This window comes from Sturnira hondurensis, unplaced genomic scaffold (assembly GCF_014824575.4).
Source record: "Sturnira hondurensis isolate 20B ecotype Veracruz unplaced genomic scaffold, ASM1482457v3 Scaffold0019216, whole genome shotgun sequence".
Taxonomy (NCBI): Eukaryota; Metazoa; Chordata; class Mammalia; order Chiroptera; family Phyllostomidae; genus Sturnira; species Sturnira hondurensis.
Genome location: NW_028091847.1, coordinates 6,839,867 through 6,859,652, shown reverse-complemented (window position 1 = coordinate 6,859,652; position 19,786 = coordinate 6,839,867). Strand labels below are relative to the sequence as shown.

The following is a 19,786-nucleotide window of genomic DNA, read 5'->3' as shown; positions in this document are numbered from 1 at the left end:
GGTTTTGGTAGATACACCGTATGAAAAGATGCCCAGCATCCCTAGCCATCAGACAGATGACACAAATTGAAACCACAATGAGATACCACCTCACACCTGTCAGAATGGCCATCATTAATCAATCCACACACAAGTGCTGGCGAGGTTGTGGACAAAAGGGAACCCTAGGACACACTGCTGGTGGGAATGCAGACTGGTGCAGCCGCTGTGGAAAACAGTATGGAATTTCTTCAGAAAACTGAAAATGGAACTGCCTTTTGACCTGGCAATTCCACTGCTGGTCTTGTACCTTAAGAACCCTGAAACACCAATCCAAAAGAAGTTATGCACCCCTATGTTCATAGCAGCTCTATTTACAATAGCTAAGTGCTGGAAACAGTCCAAGTGCCCATAAGCAGATGAATGGATTAAAAACCATGGTATATTTACACAATGGAATATTACAGAGCAGAAAGAAGGAAGCCCTATCTTTTGTGACAGCATGGATGGAACTGGAGACCATTATGCTAAGTGAAATAAGCCAGGTGGTGAAAGACAAATACCATATGATCTCGCTTAGAACTGGAACCTAACTGGCAAAAAAGCAATTCACTGGCAATTCTGTGTAAGAAAGAGCTCCCACGGATGAAAAATCAGCTAACGAGAAAAACAGAACCAGAGACATGTAAACATGGAACAGACTGACAGTTATAAGAGGGGAGGAGGGAGGGAGGGAGGGGGTGGAAGAAGGAGGGGCAAGGGACTAGTCACAGAACGTGTATGAATGACAACACGCGGACACAGACAATGGAGAGCGGATTGACTCTGGTCTAGAGGGGTGAGCTGGGTGGAGGAGGGCAAAAGGGAAAAATTGGGACAAACAGAATAAACAATGAAAAATAAAAAGAAAAGGTAACCGAAAAGCAGAAAAAATAGAAATAAAATTTATTTGGAAAGGCAAAGGAACTGAAATAGCTAGGAACCATTTTGAATAAGAAAAATAAAGTGAGAGGACTCAATCTAGCCAATTTCAAAATGATGATAAATAGCTACAGTAATTAAGACTGTGTGGGGATGCCAGAAGAATACTCTCATAAATTAATAGAAAAGAACAAAAAACCCAGAAATAGACACACACAAATATATTCAGTTGATTTTTGATAGTGGCAAAAAGCAATTCAGTGGCAATTCTGTATAGGAAAGAACTTTCACGGGCAAAAAGAAATGAATTGCAAACATAAATATAAAATGTAAAACTATAAAACATTTAGAAAAATAGAAAAAATACCCAGGATCTAGAGCTAAGCAAAGTGTTCTTAGACTTGATATCAAAAGCACAATCAATAGAAAAAAAACTGATAAATTGGACCTCATCAAAGTTTAAAGCTTTAGCTGCAAAAAAAAAAGGCCAGTAGGAGGATAAAAAGGAGAAGCTATGACTTGGAGCAAATATTTGCAAACCATATACCCAATGAAGAAAATGTATCCAGAACATATAATTTATGACATATAATTTCAAAACTCAATGACAACAAAAAACAATCCAATGAGAAAATGAGGAAGAGTAATGAATGAATATTTCACCCAAGAGGATGTACAGGTGGCAAATAACACATGAAATGATGTTCAGTATTGTTGGTTACTAGGGAAAAGGTATCACTACATACCTATCAGAATATCTAAAATTAAAAACTGTGACAATGCAAATGCCAATGAGAATGCACACCAACTAGAGGCCACATATGTTATTGCTAGTGGAAACATAAGAAGGTACAGCCACCGAAGAAAAGTTTTCTTGTTTATTAAATAACTAAATATACAACTACCACATGCCCCAGCAATTACATTCTTGGGCATTTATCCCAGAAAATATGAAAATTTATGTTATCACACAAAACCTGCACACAGATGTTTCTAGCAGCTTTGGTCATAATAGCTGGAAAGGACCCAGATGTCCTTCTGGGACACACTGTGGTACATCCATTCCACGGAATGTTCCTCGGCAAATAGAAAGGTTCAGACCACTGGATGGATGGCCAGAGATTAAAATGTATATAATATAAATTTACATAAATGTGTACTTATAGAGCATCTTTAAAATGACAAAATTATAGAAATACAGAACAAATGAGTGGTTGCCAAGGGCTTGAGGGGGTGGGGGGGATGAGGGCAGAAAGGAGGTGGGCGTGGCTATAAAAAGGCAACAGGAGGCCTGGCTGGCATAGCTCAGTGGATTGAGTGCAGGCTTGCAAACCAAAGGATCAAGGTTCGATTCCCAGTCAGGGCACATGCCCTGGTTGCAGGCCAGTTCCCAGCAGGAAACAACCTGGAGAGGTTGCCTCCCAGGAGAGGCAACCACACATTAATGTTTCTCTCCCTCTCTTCTTCCCCTCTAAAGATAAATAAATAAAAATCTTTTTTAAAAAAGGCAACACGACATATTCTTAGAGTGAAAGAAAAAAAAGTAACACAACATATTCTCAGTGTGAAAGATACCAGTGTAGGTATCTTGGTTCAGATATCAGACTATAGTGTCACAGGAAATTACCACCAGGGGGGAACTGAATAGAGAGCACATTGGATCTCTTTGTATTATTTCTTACAGCTGCAGGTGAATCTACAGTTCTCTTAAAATAAGAAATTTAATGTTAAACACTCAACTGACTACAGATGAATTACAAAGCATTATAAGGAAGGGTTTCTGGGCATTTAACTAAGGAAGAGGCAGGGGGAAGGAAGGTGAGTTATTTAGGGGGTTATTGTATGTTTGCAAAACACAGTCCGAATAAGACTATTCAGCAAGAATTCAAAAGAATCCACAAGTAGGCAGCCACCTGCTGGATGCACACCAAAGTCGCCTGGAGCTCCAAGGTTCTTGGTAATAAGCCCTCAGGAGGAAATATCCTTTCAGAGAAAAAGGTGTGTTCCTGTGACAGTTTGATATAATGCACAATTATTCCTAGGTGAGTTCCCTATTCTGATGCTTTCCAGGACACTCTGAGGCCCTGCCTGAGTGAGGCCTGAGTGGACAGTGTCTCTGTATCTCCTCCAAAATGCCAGTTGACCACAGACGCTCCCCCTGCTGCTATTTGTACAATAGGTGTTGAAAGGGGGGTGACAGGTGCTAGGCTACACAGAGAGGGATGTTGGGGACTGGTATTCAGTTTCTCTCCTTTCTTAAAGATTTTATTTATTTATCTTTAGAGATGAAGGGAAGGAGAGAAGGAGAGAAATATCAATGTACGGTTACCTCTCGTGAGTCCCCTGCTGAGAACTGGCCTGCAACCCAGGCATGTGCCCTGACTGGGAATCGAACCTTGATCGTGTGGTTCGCAGACCAGCGCTCAATCCACTGAGCTACACCAGTCAGGGCAAGTTTCTCTCCTTCTATCTGTGGGGTGCAATGCAGTCTTGTATACTGAAACCATAGTATATTTGCATTCTGGGCGTAGACTTGGATGCTAGGATATTTGATCTAGATAAATGTGACACATTCTCTTTCCAAATCTTTGTATTAAAGGCTATGAATAATTTCCATAAGGCCAAGTTTTTAGAGTCTGACTTGAGATCCTATATATTTCAGTCTCATATTAACTCTTTAGCAACTATGTATGGAAAACAGAAGGTGGAAATTGCATGGAATGGGTTCTTCATTGCAGAAAAACAATAGTCTTTTTAAAAAATGTCCTGACCAAGAGTATTTCACATCCAGTTAACTCCCGACCTCAAGAGTCTTTTTAGAGTATGGTGACAAATGACTAATCTGTCAATGAGAAAGATTCCCCTGAGACTGACCCACCTCCCTCCTCTGAAGTCTGTGTGGGAATGGATTCAGACCAGGACAGCAGGCAACGGCGCTGCTCTGAGAAGCCCGAGACTGCCATCCTCAGTGGGGCCGGGGGAAGCTTTCTCGGGGTCCATCAGAACAAGCACAGAGTCCAGAGAGACGGCATACCAATCCTGCGTCCAGCCGTCAGGAGTTTGTCCTTCATTAGATGCTCAGTGGTACAGCAAAAGCTCGGCTGCACCAGGCATGGAGATGGAGTGACCCAGGGTAGGGTCCTGGTGACCACAGCCCAGTCGGTCCTCTCCCCCACCTCTTTTCTGTCGCTGATCAGTATAAGCAGGTGCTTCTCGCCTCTTCAATTTGACTAGTCTCACACAGTGGAAGCTTCCACAGGAAGACAGCCGGCAGCCCTGTCAGAATGTACTTCCTAAGGGTGGGCCTGTGTCTGTCCAAAACACCCATCAGCCTGGGAGTCCCCCAAACACAGATACTGCTTCCTTCCCCCAGTGTAGTGTCACTGGTTCACCTTCTCTTTGTCCCTCCCCCTACAACACCCAGGTTCTGCCTGCAGGACATGCTCATTACAGGTCATCGAATGAGGCCAAAGAATAATCATCTTAAGGCTGCTTCTGGAAGGAAAAGAGTCAGGGCTTCTCCCTGGATGAAGAATAGGAAAATCAGACTGACAATCACATTTCTCTAGCACTTTTGTTTCCGAAGCCCTCTACTGTATTTTTTAATCCTTATAACCACCCTGTGAGAGCTTTCTACAGATCAGAAAATGGAGGTTCAGAGAGGCGGAGTGACTCACCCTGAGTCATACCAGGGGTGAGTAAGCAGAGAGCTGGGAGCACAAGCCAAGCTGCCAGCCCCTAGGCTTCAAGTCTTCACTAATCTATTTGTACAGCCTAAATTACCCTTCATGGCACATGCCGTAAATCACCCTGTTTATGCAACCTCATGAGATGGGAAGACTGGTACTTTTCTTATTTTACAAACTGGAGAACAAATCAGAAGGTAAATGGCTTGCTCATAAGCATACTGCAGACACAAACTAACACCATACGCCCAAGCCCAATTTCCTAATTCAGTGGTTTTCTTCTGCTGTAAACTGACTCTTGATTTTTGCATAGGACCTCTGAATGATGGTCACATGCCATCCTGTCATCTTATGAACCTGGTTTCTGGCTGAAGGCAGCATCTCCCATGCAGACCTTCTCCAGGACTTCCCGAGTAAAGCCCCAAACCAGCCACATCGGCCACAGACTGCTTCCCTGAAGAGTCACCACCCAAGCCCCAAGCCACACCTAGATTCACTCAGAAAGAAGCAGGACCAGATCACTCACCCTGAAACCCTTCTGTGTCGAGTGACAATCACCATATAAAGCAGTTTTTGCTAAAGTGGATCAAAGACCATAATACTTCACTCTGCGTTCTTAAGTGCTATTCTCTCCTACACAAGTCCCCAGCAGAGGCCTTTCCTCGGGTATTAAGGCATGGGTTAACGTTTATTGTATGCCCCACCCTGAGCTAGTCGTCCCTTTATGTGCATTGAATCCTCACAACTCTGAGCTACATACTACTGTCATCCCTACCTTACAGTGAAGAAACTGAGGCTGGGGGAAGTAAGGTAATTCATCTGAGGACACAAAGGTTTTTAGTGGTACAGCCAGTGTTGAAAACCTTGTCAAGTTTAATGCCAGGTCCGTGCTTTTAACTCTTTATCTTCCCATGCCAGGTTCTGGGCTGAGCACTTTATATGCAAATTATAATTTAATCCTCACAAAAAATCTTGTGGAGTGGATATTGGTGTTTATTTAATAAATAAGAAAAATGATTCTAGGGAGGCTGAGAAGGTTGCCCAAAACCACAAAGCTAATTGAGTGGTGAGGCTGAGATTCCAACCCAAATCTGACCAGAAAGCCCATAGTCTAAAACGGCACTAACCAATGGAAGGAAATACCACGCAAGCCACAAATGTGAGTCACATGTGTAATTTCAAATTTCCTAGTAGCCACATAAAAGAAGTAAAAGCATACAGGTTAAACTAATTTTACTAATATCTTAACCCAGCAATTTAACCCAATATATACAAAAATATTATCACCTAACAACATGCAATCAATATATAAAATTACTAGCGAGATAGTTTACATTCCTATTTTTCACACCAAGTTTGAAACCCGATGTGATAATGTAACTTACTATGCCTCTCAGTTCGGATGAGCCACATCTCAACTGCTCAACAGCCTCATGCAGCCCCTGGTCACCACCATGAACAGCACCCGTCTGAACCATGAGGTCACACTGCACCACAGGGCCATCCTGAAAGGACTTAAACAAAGGTGGGGATGCCTTTCTAAAGTGGAGCTGGAATGGATAAACTATCTACCCAGCAGACAGCAAAATATGATTAAAAGTGTGAACCATAACACGTGTGTACACACAGATGTGTGCAAGATGAGCGGGGAAGGACATGTCAGGAAGCAAGGGCTGGCTGGGGAAACCATTTAGGGGAGGTGGTGCAAACACAGTAAGTCCATCAAGATATGGCTTTGCGGGCCAGACCCGTCAGAGCATCAGCCTGAAAACCCCATCCTGGCTTCACAACTAACCAATCTTGAGCAAGACAAGGTCTCCATGCCTCAGTTTTCTCACCTGAAAAATGAAGACAATACCATTTACACCACATACATACTGGAAGGGTCAAATAAGAAAACACAGGTATAGATATATGCACATGTACATGAATATGTATATGTATGTATAAATCTATAAATGTTTCTTGTAAATGGTTAAGCAGTATTCAGACACCGGTGTTGTTGTGCAAGAACAAGATTGGTCTTGAAGAAGATTTTGGATGAGAATCAGGAAAGCTCCAGCAATAAGCTCGTGGAATACATCCTCTTTACCAAACAGCTTTGGCTTACTCAAGGATCAGGTACCAAGAATGACAAAACCAAAAAGGCTTGGGAAGAAAGAAAGACTGATAAGATGCACTTATTTGAGAAGAAAAGGACAAAATGGCTTCAGCAACCCATCAGTTCTATGGATTCTCAAATGCTTTAATAAAAACAACCATGAACTTTTGAACACCAAAAGTTACCCAACAGAATCCAAAGATCCCAGAGTTTAGAAGAGAAGAGAGGTTTGCAAACAAGCTACTAAAATACAATGCAACAAGTGGTAAGAGATACCTGGATAAATACATACTCTAAGAGGGAAAAAAAGGAGACAAGGAATTAACTCAGGTAGTCAGGAAAAGCTTCGATGTAAAATGATTGTCAAGTTCTCCCTGAAAGGACAGCCTACAGCCAGACAAAACTTAGCCATCCTGTGTGCACGGCTTGGACATGTTGAGAAGGTGGGACAAGAGCTCAGTGTGGGAGAAGCACCACGTGGGAGAAGGCTGGAGTTGTATGCTTTTTATTATTATGTTTTAGGGGCATCTAAGGAGGGCAAGGTTGAGAAATACAGCTCAATATAAAGAGAGGGGCAGGCAAGCCTTGATGTACCCTTTAAGCAAAGGGAGGAATTTGAAGAAAGGGAGGTTCATTATCACCGCTCGGCATGAAGGCATCAATGTGTAAGAAGGACCAGAAGAGGCAAGTCTGGAAGCACAGGGAGGCCTCCCACCAGATACTGCAGACTTCTGGGAAGTAAAGGATACAGGTTGAACTGGGAGCAGCACTGGACAAAGCTTGTGGGCAAACTCTAATGTCTCCTTGGGAGCCTGAGGACCTGGCCAAACCACCATGGCTAGGATGGGCCCTAACAAGGGTCAGAGGGGCTGGCAGCCTTAAGATCACTGTCCCATGGATTTTCAGCAGTCATCGTTCAGAATGATGGCAACAGAAGAACCCAGAATCATACAAAGAGAATCTCCTCTTTGAAAGTAGCCCCTGGATTCACTGATCACTTCACTTCATCCCCAAAACTGGCTTCATTGATCATTCATGGACACAGATACCTGCCACAAACATCACCTTGACCATCATCCACCACAAGTGCCTCAGACACCCTCCCTCTGTGGTCAAGAGAAACGTTGATTGTCTAAACACCTCACCCCAGGCACATCCCTCCCTCTGCACCTATATGTACATCTCTTTACCTCTTCCCAAGTCCAGCTCCAAAAACCTCCCCTATTTAGAAACGAAATGAGGACAAACTCAGTCCACACCTGGAAACGCATGTTCAAAGAAAAGGAGGGAGCCAGATGTTGAAGAGGCTGAGAATGACACTCTAGTCACAAAGCAAAGCCTGACTTGGGATGGCAGACATCTCGAGATAAACAATTGCTTAATTCCCGTCATACACACCCTTCTCCATCAACCAGGCAGGCTCTATTTTTAGCACTTTTCCCATGATGTACCCTCCTATATTGGAAGAGATGAAGGCAGTGGGAAACAAAATATTAAGCCATACACTTTATGTCACAGTTTTAACTACAAATCCACATGACACCTTCATAAATATAAGCCCATATTAAAATTCAATTGGACGAAAACCTCAGTTTTTTCCAGTATGACTGAGAAATATTTCAGTTGCATTCTTTTCCCTTTTTATATTGAAATCCTCCGCTATATGTTTGAAATTCAAGTACTGAGGACTTGTGATGAGGCTGCCATGAAAACACCGCCATCATCATCAAATCAGCTACAAATGACCATGACCAATGACCCCTGGGTCCATTACCCATGACCAAGGGTGACAACTTTCATGAGGGGAGGAAGGGGTTTATATGAAGGTTAATATGAAAGGGAAGCACTCTTTACTGGAGACCTACTAAGTGTGAAGCACTGAACAAGGTGCTTGCTTCCTCCTCCCTTCATTTATTTAATGAACATTTACCAAGCACTAAATGCTGGCAGAGTGTTCCATGGTAGGTGTGGAACGAACAAGGAGACCCTGCTACTCACGAACCTCCTTCATCTACTGGAGGAGGCAAATACTAAACAACAGCATTCCTAGGGGCACGCATGCTCAAAAAGGGGATCAGACATGAAAAGTGGTGCCACCTGGCCTGGGGTAGGGGGCCGCTGAGGGGGCCTTGCAGGGGAGGTGTGATGTCTACATTGAGGCTGGAAGAACAGGTAAGGAACAAATGGAGAGAACGCTTACAGGCAGAGGAAGGGCATGTCCCGAGGCTTGGGGGCACCCACGAGAGGGCTTGAGAAGCGGGAGTGCCACCTGGCTGACACCAAGAGTGAGCAGAAAGCTGTGGGGGAGGGAGGAGGCTGGAGGGGGTGGGCTGGAGAGGGGAGTTGGACCTAGTAAGTCACAACGCAAATTTTAAATATATCCAAAGAAATAAGATGACATTGAAGGATTTTTCAGCAGGGAGTAATAAGATGAGGCTTGTCTTTTAAGGCACCGCAAATCCTCCCAAGGGCCCTCCAGGGTAGGTAGTATCCTTATTTCATGAGGATGAAGGAAGACGAGGGAGGCTAAGTAACTTTCATCAAGTCACACAGCTGGAATGTAGTGATGACTTGGAGGAGGATTCAGGTCAGTCTGACTCCAAATCTTCTCTTTCCACTACCTCATCTCGTCTCTAAGGAAACAAGCACATACAAAAACCTGCAGAAAATCCTCCAACTTCATTTTAGCCAGTCATTTACAACGTTTTTGCTGAAATCAGGTGCAGAGTTGATCCCTGGCATCATTTGAACATTTGAGTTCCTCCCTGCCTGGCTTCAGTAAACAAAGTTTATGAAAATACAAGAAACACACATACACCACAGCCCTCTTAGAAAAAGAGCCAAGAATTCTCCACAAGACCCCAGGCCTCAGATAAGAGAGGGCTGGCCAGAAAGAACACCAGGGCCCTGAGGGCACATGAGGTGGCCAGCACAGGCTGGGCCACCCTTCCCAAGCTCGGCTTCACTGTACCCTCAAGTAGTCATCCAAAACCACACCGGTAGTGACAAACTTACTACCTCCTAGCACAGCCTACTCCTTATTGACGCAGTCCTGAGTGTTTAAAAAGTCTCTTTATGAGAGCCGAAATGAACTCCCAACCCAGGTACTTGTGGCAGAAGTGAGTTCCTGTTGCCAAAGTTACTTTCCTCTATAAAGCAAGTGAATGTGAGGTGGGCAGTGAGACCCCGTGGACTGCTGTCAGCTTTCCCTGAGTCTGAAGAGCCAAATAAAGTCAACACCCAAAAAAGTAAAAAAAAAAAAAAAAAAAGTACAACAGGGAATCTCAATTTCAAGGCACAGAGAGCCTGGTTCTAGGACAAAGGATAACAACTTTGCTCATATACATCCTGGCAGCCTCTTCCGGGGATTCTGCCTGTGGGACCAGACAACCAGGGGCCCAGACACAGACAGCCTGGACAGTTGTACCCACCTTCTGCTCTCCCTCAACAGAGAACAGCGCTCCTGCTTATCACCTGGGAATCCTGCTACCTGGAGGAGGGAGCTCAGCGCTACCTCGTGCTCCTCATACATGTCCCACTGATGTGCCACAGCTGCCCTTTGCATGTCCCATGCACGTTCCTTGAAAGGACAGCTGTGGCAGCATATTCATGCAGGTCAGGGAGGCATCCTCTGTAGTTATCACGTCCAATGCTGTGCAGTTCATAAAAAGTAGATGTTCTTTGAAAGTCAATTAAAATGTTAAAACTACAGACTGAGTAAAACAATCTATAGTGTTGATTATGGGTAATGGCGAGAGAAGGAGGTGGTACCTGTGGTTAGAGAGGCAGCAAAAGCTCGTACAGCCTCACCATGTGCACGTGAACAGTTTCTATGCAGTTTGCAATGTTCATATCCTGTCCCCTTAATTCCACTCCCAGTAATCTCTCACGCACATGCTAGCACAAGTATTTAGAGAGCTAACAATCAACCAAGTGGACTAAGCCAATATGGTAAGCCATCCCTTTATACCAAACACATTGAGATGTTGTTTAAAAACTAAAACAGATGTTTGAAAAGAAAATTTAAGAAAAATTAAAGTCAACACCTCAGGTACCAGAAACATAATAGGAACACAGCAGGAGCTAAAGCAAAGAGCTCAGAAGAGGGGGTTATCAGAAGAAGGTATGTGCTGTGGCAGATGGGAGGGGAACCCCATGCTCTTGCTGGGGCGATAGAGAAACGCTGAACAGAAAAGCCTCACCCCATATCCCAAAGACATGAAAAGGAAACTGGCTATCGGTCGGGAACTTTGGGCAGAAAAATGTTGCGCGAGAAATCAGAATCCCAAGTTTGGGCTGTATCTGTGTGTGGAGCTAATAGCCACGCTGTTCATGTGGTTGGGAGTCCCATGATTGAACCCATCCCTGAAAGGCTGTTCTGAACCAGGTGAAACCTTATAGTAAGTACGTGGCCTGGGAAAACTCAACCACCACATGCAGATGCCTCAGCAACAAGAGACCCAAAGGACTCCCATCAAAAAACCCCAATTGCAGATAAACTCACCACAAGAGGAAATAACACCAAGAAAGAGGATTTAAAGAGTGCCTATAGTTTTAAAGCAATAAAAAAAGAGAAGCGATATTAGCAGACATGAAAAAGATGCCATTTTTAAAGAACAGGAAGATTTAAAAGAGAGCCAAATCGAATTTCTAGGACTGAAAAAGATAAACATTGAAAACAAAATAAAAATAACTCAATGAATAAGTTAAATAAGAGAAATAACCATCAACCTAAAATTAAATACTCCACTATGATTTAAGAGAGAGGAAAGGATAAACACATATTTAGACATGCGAAGACTAAAAGAATTTATTATTTTCACTTCCGGCCAAGATGGAGGCATAGGTGGAAACACTGTGCCCCCTCCCACAACTAAATTTGGAGACAGCTAAGTTTTAAAAACAAAAAGGCAGCCAAAACAGTGAAAATTGAACTGTACGGAAGTCCAACAACAACGAACCATTCATCCAGACCAAGTCACAACCCATCGACCGGGTCGCCCGGCCCTGGTGAACACCTAAGGCTCCGCCCCTCATACATAACAGGTGTGAACAGACCAAACATTATGACTCAAGAACAGCTCAAAGCCCCAGAGCCTATAATTCTAAGCAACCAAGAAATAGCCAACCTTTCAAATGCACAGTTCAAAACACTGGTGATCAGGATGCTCACAGAATTGGTTGATTTTAGCCACAAATTAGAGGAACATATGAAGGCTAAACTGATTGAAATGAAGGGAAATGCACAGGAAACCAATAGTGATGTAAAGGAAACTGGGGCTCAAATCAAGTGAGTGGACCAGAAGGAAGAAAGAAATGACCAAACAGAAAAGAAGGAAGAAAGAAGAATTCAAAAAAATGAGGAGAGGCTTAGGAACCTCCAGGACATCTTTAAATGTTCCAACATATTAATTATAGGGGTACCAGAAGAGGAAGAGGAACAGCCATGAGTGGAAAACTTATTTGAACAAATAATAAAGGAGATCGGCCCCAGTCTGGCAAAGGAAATAGACCTCCAGGAAATCCAGGAAGCTCAGAGAGTCCCAAAGAAGTTGGACCCAAGAAGGAACACACCAAGGCACATCATAATTACATTTGCCAAGATTAAAATGAAAGAGAATTCTAGAAGCAGCAAGAGATAAGGGGGCAGTCACCTACAAAGGAGTTCCCATCAGACTGTCAGTGGATTTCTCAAAAGAGACTTTACAGGCAAGAATGGGCTGGAAAGAAGTATTCCAAGTCATGAAAGACAAGGACCTACAGCCAAGATTACTCTATCCAGCAAAGCTTTCATTTAGAATGGAAGGGCAGATAAAGTTCTTCTCAGATAAGGTCAAATTCAAGGAGTTCATCATCACCAAGTCCTTATTATATGAAATGTTAAAGGGACTTACCTAAGAAAAAGAAGATAAAAAATATGAACAGCGAAAGGACAGCAAACTCACAGTTACTAACAACCACACCTAAAACAAAAGCAAACTAAGAGGACAACTAGATCAGGAGCGGAACCATAGAAATGGAGATCACATGGAGGGTTAACAACAGGGGAGTGGGAGGAGGAGAAGGGGGGAGAAGGTACAGAGAATAAGTAGGATAGAGGGTAGGTAGAAAATAGACAGGGGGGAGGGCAGGAATAGCATGGGATATACAGGATCTAAAGAAACTGTGACACATGGACATGAGTGAAAGGGGGAAATGGTGGGGGAGGGGTGTGCAGGGTGGAGGGGAGTGAAGGGGGGGGAATGGGACAACTGTAACGGCATAATCAATAAAATATATTTTAAAAAATTAAAAAATAAAACAAGGTAGTACTATTTAAAAAAATTATTATTTTCAGACTCCCTATGAAGAAACTACTTTTGGAAAAACAAAAATGCATAGATGAAAATAACTCAGAGTGAAAATATTCTAGGTCCTTGTCTTGTTCCAGGAGAAGTATATAAAGTGATTAACTTGAAGATATATTTTAACATGCATACAAGTTGTGTAATCAACAGGAGAACAAAAATAGAATGTATACCTTTCAAACCAATAGAGAGAAAAAAATTGAACACAAATCAATAAAGAAAGGAAGAAAAAGGAAGAAAAGATGTGAGAAAGGAAAAAGAAAGGGGGTCAGAAACAGAAAACAACAAAATAGATACCAGAAATAAGCACAGATACATCAGTGACAACAATAAAAATAAGCAGATAAAACTCCTACAAAAAGGTAGCAGTTTTCTCACCCCTTTTCTCATTCTGTATCTCAAAGACATAACTAGGAAACTGGCTTTTTCCTCTTCCTTATGGGATGAGAAATGGTGGGTCCCAACTTCTCTCACCTGGTAGTTGGGACACAGTATCTTAGGCCAGACTGAACTTGAACGCCAGTTCTACCACTTCCTCAGTGTGCTTCGATTTCAAAATCTGCACAATAGAAATTCTCACCTTCAGGGCTGTTAGATGAGTCTGTAAGTATGATTTACATGTGTTTAATACTATGCCTTCATAGTGTTAGAGTGGTGTAGAGTTTAAGTGTTCTGTAAGAACTCAAAGTGGCTGACATTGTTCTGGACTGAAAACAAGAGGCAGATATACATGGATTAAGAGGTACATGGAAGGTTGTAAAATAAGGCATAGAAAAAATATACCAGGCAAGTACCAAGTCAAAGAAAATCAGAATACTATAAAGAAAAAGTATCAATTAGAGTAAAAATTTATACACAAATAACAAATATTAAGAAACAATAAAAGGAAGAATCCACCAGAAAAGATAAATAACCTAACAGAACAATGGGCAAAGACTATGAAAGGAAAATACGCAGAAGAAGGGACATAAGACTAATAAACCTAACAAGTAATCAGGGTAATGTAAATCAAACTGAAATACTATCATCCATCAGACTGGAAATATTTAGAACCTTGACACTACCAGGTGGTAATGGCATGTGGGAAATGGACAGGTCTCTCACACACAGCTGCTAAAGGGTGTGTGTATACAATATACCCTATGACAGCATAAAATAAAAGAACTCAAGTAGAAAATAGAATGGGCAAAAGAAACAAACAAGCATTGCAACAAGAGAATACATAGTTTAAAAACAAGCTCATAAAAAGATGTTCAGCATCTCTAGCCATGAATAAAATGGAAATGAAGACCACAATGAGATAGTACCACATACTTCTTAGATTGGCCAAAAGAAAAAAGAGTGGCAATATAAATTATGACATTCATGCAGAGAAACTGGACCTCTCCTACATTAGTGGTGGGAACGTGAAGTGACACAACCAACTAGAATTGGCAAAGAGGTTGGCAGCTTCTTATAAAACTAAATACACACTTCTGTGCATACACAGACATACACACACATATGTCATGCTTGGAGGCATTTACTTCAGAGATATGAACACTTATGTTCACACAAAAATCTGTATGTTCATAGCAGTTTTATTCCTATAGCTAAAGACTGGGAACACCCAAATATCCTTTAATGGGTGAATGGTTAAACAAACACAAGGAAACGCGAAACAAACCATTGCTACGTGCACCTGGGTGGATCTCATGGACACTACACTGGGAAAAGCTAATCTCAGAAGGTTCACTCTGTATCATTCCCCTTATATAACATTCTCAAAATAACAGAATTCTAGAGATGGAGAGAAATCCATGGATTCCAGGGGCCAGGGAAAGCATGTGGGTGTGACGATAAAGGGGTATTTAACAGAGTTCTTTAGTGATGATGGGACAAGGCTGGATTTTGGTGATAGAGGTGGTTACCTGAAGCTACACATGAAATAAAATGGCATAAAACTACACACAGAGAAACACAAATGAGTGCATATGAAAACTGATTAAATCTGAATATGGCCTTTGGTTTCATTGACAACAATCTATACAGGTCAGTTTCCTAGGTGTGATGTGGTTCTGTAGCTACGGAAGGTGGTACCACTGAGGGAAGCTGGGTGAAGAGTAGGGCGCCCTCTGTACTAGCTTTGCAACATTCTGTGAGTCTGTAATTAGTGCAAAATAAAAAGCTTTCAAAACTAAATGTTAGGTGTAAAATACAAGTTGTATTTATTCTTGTAAATACAAGAATAGCGACATGATATAATTTGTGTAAAGGCACACACACAAAAAAACACATAATCATACTCTATATGTTTTACAGATAAATACATAGGTAATAAGAATATTAAAAATCCAGTAGCAAGCAGACACAACTTCAAGGTGATGACTATTTTGGGGAATGACTTTTAAGAGGACCTAAACTTTACTTGTAACATTTTAATTTTAAAAAAGAGAATTTGAAGTGAGGAACTAACATTTACTATCTAGACAGTATAAATGAATGAATGTTACTCTCTACAGTTCTGAATATACATTCACGGAGAGTCACGGAAGCAGCCTCTGTAATTACCAAAGATCAGTAACAACCTGAACATCCATCACTGGGGACAGCGAAGTAGGTCATCCAACAGAATACAAAGGTACCATTAGAAAAAATAAAGGGAATATGTGCCCTTAGCGAAATATCCCAAAGATGCCAGTAAGTGGGGGGAAAAGCAAATTTGAAAATAATATATATATATAGTATGATGCACATTTTTGTTTTTAAAAAATCAATGTAAATCCTATATACAAATATTTGTAATATAACACACGCTCTGCTAAACAGTAACTTTTAGAAAACAGTGAGATTTTTGCTTTCTACTTTATATACCTCTATGTTTTAAAATCTGATTTAAAAAATCTGTGTGTTCTGAAACTTAAGAAAGCTTTTTAAATGGATATGAGGAACCGGAGGTCAAAATTTAGTTTAAACTGTTATTGCTGAGCTTTGCTAAAAGCCAAACTGTGTGCCTTCTGCGTCTCCCTCATGCTTCGCTTATCTGTGGGCACGTGGTCTCATCTGCACGTCCTACCTCCGTTAGAAGAGAAGACAAAGGAGGAAATGGGAGCTCTCGAACGTGAAATGACTTGCCCCAAATCGCACAGCTAAATGAGTTGCCAAATGAGTTGTAACCTGTAGTGTTGTTTCAGTCCATCCCTCCCGTCACCTACGTGGAAAACAGAAGCACTTGTGGCATCTACACAGTGCCCTTGTAATGAGGCGGTGACCGTCACGAGCTGCGAGCGGGGACAGCACTAACTCGCCCTGACAGTTGAATGAATGTGCCTGTGCTCCAGCCCCCACAACTGCATACCTTGGATCACACCTTGACCTGGCTCCTTCACGGGGAGGGAGAGAGAGGATGTGACAGATAAGGTGGTTTTCCCTGCACGTCTTCCCCACAGCTGTTCCATGCAGAGAGAGGATGACATGAGAGGGGTCCCAGCAGGCCCAAACCCCAGTACGGTCACACCCGCAGGAAGGCCACAGAGTAGATCATCCACCGACCACAACTTCCTCCTTATCAAGGCGGAATGAGTTACAGCAACGAGGTGGCGGCAGACTCAGAGCGGTGGCTGACTTCCTCTCAGATCCTACTTCCAGGAAGAATTCCCTGCCCAGCAGCAGGGTGTGCAGTTACCAGACAGATTCCTACTAGCTCCCTAAGGGACAGAAACCTGAGCTTTCCCATGAAGCACCTGCCAATACCTGGGCAAGGAGGTAGCTAAGTCCCCACAGGGGACTCCCCTAGCTGGCCATCTCTGCTGCAGAGCTGCCCTTAGGGATGGCAGGGCCTCGGTCACATCTGCACTGTGGTCTGAGGCTTCCCTTGCCCAAGACTGCTTCCTCCCTTTTTCTTTCATAGATTTGTGGAATTCGGAGCCCAGGGTGCAGGCCCACCGAAATCGCTAATCACAGGACTATAGAATGCTTCTTTTCCCCCACACCTCACCAGCACACCACTCAGGGCCTATTTACCCAAGTTTCTTTTACGCAGTACATCGTGTGCAGCTGTCTATGGAAAGCTGCAAGGCATACTAACAGGCAAAAAAAACACAGTTTGAAGCGCAGAGTTCGCAACAGAACCAGACCCTGACACTTATGGATGTTGAAATTCTTGACCAGAAATTTAAAACAGTTACGATTAATAGGCTAAGGGCTCTAATGGAAAAAGTAACACAAGAATGAATAGATACTGTAAGCAGAGAGATGGAAATTCCAAGAAAGAATCAAAAAGAAAAACTAGAGCTTAAAAACACGGTAACAGATATGAAGAATGCCTTTAAGGGGCTCATTAGTAGACTGAACACAGCAAAGGAAAAAGGTCTCTGAGCTTGAGGATATGACAATAGAAACCTCCAAAAGCGAAAAACAAAGAGAAGGACCACCCCCTGCAGCAAATAGAAGAGAATATCCAAAAAGTGAGGGGCAACTACAAAAGATGTTAAGATACAGGGAATGGGAATACCAGAGGAAGGAGAGAGAAAGAGAAGAAATATTGGAAGCAATAATGACTGAGAATTTCTGTGAATTCATGTCAGAAACCAGACCACAGATCTGGGAAGCTCAGAGAACACCAAGCAGGATAAATGACAAAAGGTGGGTAAGCGGGTGGCAGAAGAGAAGGATTAGGCATATTTTGTTATTATAAAGTACTTGCAGCACAGTGTTGAAAGTAGACTGGATTAGTTGTTAATGTATGTTGCAAACTCTAGAGCAATCACTAACAAAAAAGCAACAAAAGAAATATAACTGATATGCTAAGAAAGGAGTAAAAACAGAATCATATAAAATAATTCAAACCACCAAAGCCAGGAAAAGAGTGGAAGATAAGATAGGAACAAAGAGAAAGGGTAACATATAGAAAATAACCAATATAATATGTTAGATAGTAATCCAATGATATCAATAATCACTTTAAACATCAATAATCTAAATGACAATCAAGACACAGATTATCAAAGTGACTCAATTATATGTTGTCTACAAGAAACTCACTTGATGTATAAATATACAATATAGATTAAAATAAAAGGGCAAAGAAATATATACCATGCTAACACTAATCAAAAGAAAGCTAAAGTAGCTATATTCATCTCTGACAGACCAGACTCAGAGCAAGAAGTTATCAAGGACAAAGAAAAGCATTTTACATCATGAAAAAGGGTCTGTTTTCAGGAAGACAGAACAATCCTTAAGTGCATGCACCAAACAACACAGCATCAAAATCGTGGGGCACAAACGGACAGATCTGCAAGGAGGAAGAGATAAATCCACTACTAGAGCTGGAGACTTTATCGCCCCTGTATCAGAAATAAACAGATCCAGCAGGCAGAAGATCAGCAAGGAACTAGTTGAACTCAGCAGCACCATCCATCAACCGGTTATAACGAACAGCAGCAGCGGAGCGGCAGAATATGCATTCTTCTGAAGCTCACGTGGACCGTTCACCAAGACAGACCACGTTCTGGGCCACAACACCCACCTTCACGAATGCAAAAGAATAGAAATTACACAATGTCTGCTCTTAGACCACAGTGGAATTAAACTGGAAATCAAGAACAGAAGGATCGTTGTAAAATCCCAGCACACTTCTAAATAGCATATGGAAGCAAAGAAACCTCTAGAGGAATTCAAAAATATTTTGAAGCAAATGACAATAAAAACACAGCTTATCAAACTTTGTGGGATGCAGTGAATGCGGTATGTAGAGGGAAATTTATAGCGTTGAATGCATATACTAGGAAAAAAAATAAGGATCAAAAATTGATCATCTAAGTTTCCACCTTAGGAAACTAGAAAAAAAAGAGCAAATTAAATCCAAAGTAAGCAGAAGGAAATAATTAATTAAAGCAGAAGTCAATAAAATTCAAAGCAGGAAACTACTAGAGAAAATCAACAAAATCAAAGCTGGTTCTTTAGAAAGATCAAGAAAATTGGTAAGCCTCTAGCCAAACTAGCTAAAACTTACGAGCCCCAGGTTGTGAATCAGATGTTTGCCTCACATTGCCAAATAATGAGCAATTTCTTATGCCAGACAAGTACACAAAACCACTAATATCATTTCCTTTCTTTCATCCATTTGATCAATCAGGAAAAAAGGAAGACACACTACTGATGTGCATGTACTGTGAGACTGACACTGTTTTCAGTGTGTACACATATCAGTGAACAACAGATGAATAAGTAACCTGCAGAGTCCATTAGAAGACACTAAGAGGAGAAAACTGTAGAGCAGGTTAAGAGTTATGAGTACTTTCTATCTTGTTATGAATGTTTGCATATATATATCATATACATGTGTATATATGTTAAGCAAATACTTTCATTTTCTTCTCTCTCTTATCCCCTCATCATCGAATGTAAGCTGTGTTCATTATAGTTTGTATATTTTAAATATTTCAGTTACAGGATACCAGGAAGACTGAACATCACCCAAGGACTTGTCCCTGCCAAAGGGGGCACCACCCTGGCTAGTGGGATCATAGGTGATTTTTATTTTCTTTTTGCTTCCTGTATCTTCTTTTCCTTTAGCAGTATGTATGGCTCAAATTTTAAAAAATTGTGTATGGTCTACAATACAATCCCTTTTGTATATACAGCACTTCCAGCTCCTTCCATACTCCTTCAAAAACACAAACTGACACCCCTGTGAGCTCAAACACGTTAGAAGAGAGCTGTCCCCAGTCCCTTTTACACGCGGCAAAGTACAAAGCTGCAAAGATCAC

General features: G+C 41.8%; 1 protein-coding gene across 1 annotated transcript in view; it reads right to left on the bottom strand.

The window, feature by feature from the left end:
- Positions 1-19,786, bottom strand: part of KCNH1 (potassium voltage-gated channel subfamily H member 1) — a 320,423-nt gene that overhangs the window by 242,678 nt on the left and 57,959 nt on the right. The window lies entirely within an intron of this gene.